Source organism: Alligator mississippiensis, chromosome 16 (assembly GCF_030867095.1).
Source record: "Alligator mississippiensis isolate rAllMis1 chromosome 16, rAllMis1, whole genome shotgun sequence".
In the NCBI taxonomy this organism is placed as follows: Eukaryota; Metazoa; Chordata; order Crocodylia; family Alligatoridae; genus Alligator; species Alligator mississippiensis.
In genome coordinates, this window is record NC_081839.1 from 7622403 (window position 1) to 7628402 (window position 6000).

The 6000-nt window shown below is 49.5% G+C and overlaps 1 long non-coding RNA gene across 1 annotated transcript in view; it reads left to right on the forward strand.

Moving 5' to 3' along the window:
- LOC109283713 (uncharacterized) overlaps positions 1-5723 on the forward strand; it is an 83064-nt gene extending 77341 nt beyond the window's left edge. Inside the window, exons 2-3 of the long non-coding RNA XR_002090984.2 lie at positions 3380-3451; positions 4046-5723. This is a non-coding gene — a long non-coding RNA (uncharacterized LOC109283713). The remainder of the gene's footprint in view (positions 1-3379; positions 3452-4045) is intronic.
- The last annotated feature ends 277 nt before the right edge of the window (positions 5724-6000 follow it).

Genomic DNA, 6000 nt, shown 5'->3' on the forward strand with positions numbered 1-6000 from the left:
GCTTACCAGGAGGAGTATTCTTCCTCCTGGTCCTTCTTTGTGCTGAAGACCTGAATTATGTGACAGGCACGGATGGGGCCATTCAGAGAACCTGGAAGCATCTTGTCCCAGTTTCTACATCCCTTTTTCTTGGAAAAGCCACCATTCATTTCTCAGGACATCATTGAGATCCAGCTTGGAGCCAGGATCCCAGATGACTCCCTGGAGACCTCTGGGAGCAGTAGTTGGAGCAGAAACCCACTAGTTCTCCTCCATGTCTCTACCAGCACCAGACAATTGCCGTGACAGAGGACATCCCTCAAGTGTCACATTTAGTCTGGTCTACAGTTGGCTTCCTGGGCAACCACCCATGTCTACTGCCATTTGTCAGCTAAGGCAGGACACTGAGATGCTCCAAGGATGCTCTGTATGTACTGGATGAGCAGCAGCCTTCCCACACTGTCCAATACATCCTTTTGCTTGAGAGACCCGCTCAGCTGGCTCAGGGCAAAAAGCTTATAGTGTTTTCGGAGCTTCTCAGCCTCTTTCTGCTCATACAGGGTAGGGCAGGTCTAAAACCTGGTAAGTCTGTGCCCCACTTAGTCTCAGCTCCTCATTGCTATGTCTCAGCATCAAGTTCCCAGGCAACAGTGCTTATCCTAATGAGGTTGGAGAAGCTTATGGACTCCCCTAGTGAAGCCTGAGTGCATTCCACAGCGAAGTCTCAGTTCCATGGCGCCTGCTAGATGCTCCTTTGAAGTAGTTGGTGAAATTGCCCCTCGGTCACTGCAAGCAGAGGACTCATGCAGGAAGCCAGGAATTTTGGCTTGGGGTCCTGGCAGCCCCTTCTCACTGCTCTTCCAGATCCTTTGCTGCTGCTGTGTCCATGCTACTGCCACTTCTAAAAGCAATGTTATGGCTGGATTAGTGGCTTCTCTAATTGGGGTCATACAGGGGCAAAAGGCAGGAGGGGGTCTTGGGAAGGAGTCTAGCAGGGAAGGCAGTGTGAAGCTCAGAGGATAAGGGGGTTAGAGGAGAGGCGCTGAAAACTGGGGACTGGGGGAGCTGAAGGAGATGGGCAGGAAGCCAGAGACTTGGCCAAAGGGCAGGATCAAGCTTGGAGTGTTTGGTTGCAGGGGTTTGGCTTGCCTCATTATAGGTACAGATACAGCAGAGCTCATGGCCAGGCTTCTGGGCCTGGGACACAACAGCTGAAACACCTCCTGGGCTTGCAGAGGTTTGTCTGAGCCCTCTCATGGACTTAGGCCACCATCTATCCACACTGGCCTGGCGCTCAGTGATCATCACTCAGGCCATATATGGGGGAGTCAAAGGCAGTGGGATGGGATGGGAGAAACCTTACCTGTGCCAGCCCAGGGGACATTTAGCTTCAGGTGGGCCTTTGAGATTGTTGACAGGACCTGATATGCCAAGTGCTTCATGCCCAGTGCCCTGAGTTCTCTGGGCATGTCTGGCTTCAAGGGGGTGCTGCTGCCAAATTCAGACCCTGGTTCTTCCTTTGCCTCTGGACTCTGCTTCTGAGGGAATCAGGTCCCTTTTTACCCAATACCCCAAAGATGAAAGAAATCCCTTGGCTTGGCACACCCTTTTCCTCCCCAGCCACGTAGTCTTGCATCTTCACTTGCTAATGCAGACAATTCCCTGGCTCCAGGGACTGTCTTGTCCATCACCTGGCAGAGACTGCGTGGCATGTGGGTGCTCCACAGCACAGGGCCCTATGTTCATTGCCACTCTGCTGCACCCACACTGCTGGCATTTGCAGAAAAGGGGGGGACCAGGTGCTAATAGCATAATCGACACCTCCAGCAATGCCAGCACCAAAGAGATGCTGTGCCCAGGGCTGCCAGCCACATTCTCCATTATTATCTAGGATGAACCCCACCATACCTGGGCATCTTCTACTCATCAGTGGATTTTACTGACAGCAGCCTCATGTTGGGCAGTAGGGCAGTGTTATTATCCTCATGTGACAGATAGGGCAACTGAGGCACAAGGTAATTGTAGTCACACAGGAAGTCTATAACTGAACCAGACTCAAGCCAGTTCAAGGCACCATCCACAAGACCATCCTCCCAGTGTCAGGAATGGGACTGTCGTGTCATGTCCTCCTTCTGAATAGGGACCCCAGAGGGCTATGGCCCATGGTGTCAGGAGTATTTGTTGGAAGGCAGGATAGGTTTGCACCTTACAGATTAACTAAATCTGAGATATGCACCATAAGCTTTTGTGAGCCTGATCTCGCTTCACCAAATGCTGTCAGAGGAAGCCAACGCCTGATGACATGAGTTTGGGCTCATGAAAGCTTGTTCTATATAACCCTGATTTAGTTCGTCTCTAAGGTGCAAACCTACCCTGCCATTTGCCTGACTTCAGAGCCTGCTCAAGGATTGTTTGCTGCCATAGTGCCTGAGTCTCCCCTGCCTGCATCTTGCAAAGGGAGTGCCCAGTGCTGCCAGCCCTGGTGATGCTGGTTTACCCCTTGTTGAGATAATAGCCTTGTGGCAAGGGGAGGGCCAACGTGAGCTAGTCTGGGTTTCCTCCTGCTGGAGTGGGCCGTATTGGAGAGCAGGGAGAGAGAAGGCCCCACTGTTTATCTGCAGGTGATTTACCCCTTCACCTCACTGCTTTCTCTGTGTAAACTCTAGCACCACCTGATTCCACCCTTTTGAGGCCAAGTGATAGACTTGATAACATGGAAATCCACATGGCCCAGGACATGGGGTGAAAATGAAAGATCCACCCTTACTGCAGAGGAAGCTTCATACAGACCAACAAGGTGTTTGAAGATGAAAATAAATGCTTAAAAAATAAATGTTTTAAAAAACCTTTGAATTGGTGGAATGAGGAGCTCCCAGTGCTGGGATCTGTGTTCAGAAACAGTACAGTGAGGATCACCAAGATTCAAGGGAGCCTGGAGGTGAGTAGGTGCACAGAGGGTGGTTTCATTGCCCCCTAGTGTTAGTTCAGATTATAATCCTTCCTAGTGCAGGGAAGTGCCCACTCTTGCTATTCCTGGAAACTGTGAGAGGAAGAGCGTGCACCTACGTCTTGGAGAAGAATAAAGTGTTTTTGCCAAACAATTGTTAGCAGCAAATCTCAAAGCTTCTGACTTTCATGTCTGACTGCAGACAATGCCAGGCAGGCACAATGGATCCCATTATTTCAAAGAAAGATTTAAGCCAAGATGTTTCACAACTACAAGGTAATCTGCAGACCTGGGAGTTGAGACGCAGAACAGAAGGAGACCAGGCGCAGAGCTCCAGGTTACTACTGCGATGACAATGATGGTTCCAGACCCCAAATTTGCTCAGGGCTCAACTGTGCTGCACATGGTACGTTGCACTGTGAATATCTCTCTGTCTGTCTTTGCCTCCAACAGATTGCAGTCTAAGATGGCAAGATCTGAAAGGGGCAAAAGAAGCAGAATGGCGTGTCCAAAGTCCCAGAGATGGTAAGTGTCAGGAGTGGACCCCAAGTTTCCAGATGCTGAAGCTATAGACTTCACTGAGCTTGCTCTCACTTACACTCAGGTGAATCATATCTCAATGGCCCCAGAGCAGAATTAGATTCACAGGTTGTTGGTAACAGACTCTCACAAGCAGGTCCAGGATAGAGTCCTCCATGGATTCCTGTAGTTCAACCTCGGTGCAGTTCCCAGTGGACAAGTGCCCACATGGTCACTGGTCCCCACAGTCTCAACAGAAACCAAGGACCCACCTGGCTGAGCAAACCTTCTTCACAGTCTGTTTGAAGCAATCTCTTTGGGCTGGTGATAAGGGAACACTTGTGTTCCCATCTGCCAGGTCTCGTCTGAGTTCACAAGGCTACAGGCACTCCAGCCTTCTAGTCTGGCACCTCTCATTAGTCAAAACTCATGTGCAAAGGAAGAGATGGGGAGACTCTTCAGTTCAGACCCAAGAGCATCTTGTGATCCTGATGGAAAGGCCAACAGTGGAAGGCAAGAAGGAAGGGGTTTGTCTGGAAGAGATATTATGGACTGTAAGAATCCCCATCCCATGCTATTTTGTCTATTTTGCCTTTACAGACATATCAAGGGAGCAGCAGGAACCGCCAGCAAATCATACTTAATCTCCACCCCCCTGTCTGGATCGATCTCACCAAAAGCACACGTTCCCAAGAGCCTGCTATATGCCTGACCCCAGCTTCATCAATATCGCCATTGCTAATTAGGAACAGCAGCCAGGAACAGCGCTTCTTCCCTATTAGGATTCCCAGAGCTGGAGCAAGATATTCAGCAAAGGAGAAGAAGCCTCCATTTGCAGATGAGGAGAAGCCAGCTGAGATGCTGGGGCCTCTACAAAGTTCTGCAAAACACAGTACTATTCCCCAGACAAGCTGGGCTTGTGCTTTTTTTAAATGTCTTCCAGGTGCATAAAATCCACCTGAAAGTTTCTCCTTAGAGAGGGTCACTGCTTTTTCCAGTCTTGGTATTGTTAATACTAAAATGTGAAATCTTGTTTCTAATGAGCGTAAAAGGAGGAGCTGCTGACACTCTTGGATTGAGCCGGATGTAAAATTTCTGACCAGTTTTCTGTTGGAAAAAGCTGATTGAACAAAACTGAAGTGTTTTCCCAGACCATATCAATTTTGTCAAAATGTTTGTAGGGAATTACTGAAACATTTTGCATGAATATGATATGATAGGGTATGGTACGGTACAACATGATGCAAATGTTGCAGCAAGGTTGCAATGAAATACTTCTTGAAATATTTTGTTCAGTGAAAAACTCTGAGCTTTTGCCTTTCTGCCCAGATTCAGGGCAGAACCAAATTTTGAAATCTTGGCATTTCCAATGGGATGGATATGCTGAATTGCAGCCAGCTGTAGTTGTGGGGAACCTGTCTGGGAGCTCAGGCCTTGCTTGACAGGGCCATTTTACTTCCCTGCTGCCACGTGAACAGACACAAAGAGTGGTATCCCTGTCTGCCTTTTCACTTCAGGTGGGAATTCACATATGTCAGCCCTATACCTGCATGCTGATCACTGGCCTCTACGCAGCACCTCAGCTTTACTGATTGATGCATATAGGGCTGGATCCAAAGTTCTCCCAGTCCCTGCCTACCCATTTTGCATGCTGCGAAGAGTGGATGGGTGCATCATGCAGAGGCATAAAGGAACAGTTTGTGTCCCTTTATACTCCTGAGTGGGTCAGTGCCAGGCCCAGTCTGAGTAGGGATTGCATTGCTAGGCCCTGCATCCTCAGGATCCAGTTTGGTTAGTTGCCTTGGAATCAGCTTCCTCATGCAGGGGGCCTTAGTGATGGCAGACAAGGCTGTAGAATCAGAATGAAGGGATCCTGGGCTCGAATGGGACCTCCAGGGTCACCTACTCCAGGAGGCACAGTTGCAGTGTGGGCTATTGTTGGCCCATTCCAGATACACCCATCCAACATCTTCTTGAAAACCTCCAGGGAAGGAGATTCTACAACTTCCCCAGGCAGCTGGTTCCATTGTCCTCTTGCTTATACCATTAGGAAGCTTTTCCTGAGATTTGATCTAAATCTGCCTTGCTGCAGTTTCAACCCATTGCCATATGACTGCCTGGTGTCATAAGAGAGAAGCGTTGTCCTTCCTCTTTATAGTTGGCTTCCAAGTATTTGAAAACTGCCATCGTGTCTCCTGTAATCTCTTTTTCTCCAGATTAAACACACCACTTTCTCTTCACCTTTCCTCATACAGCTTGCCCTCCAAATTAGTCATCATCCAGGGGGCTGGACCAAGGTGGTCAAGGGCTCCAAGACCCATCGCACCAAGGCTCTCTCCCCTCTGGGGCTTTGCAACAGGTATGAACCTCTTGCAGCCCCAGTAGAGATGCCAGCTCCTGCAGGCAAGGGAGGATCACCCACCCCTACTCTCCCTAAGATGAAACACAGAGTGCTTATCATGGGAGACTCCTTCCTGCGGGGGACTGATGGGGCAATCTGCTGCCCTGACCCCCTAGCCCAGAAGGTCTTCTACTTCCCGGGGGCCCACATCTGG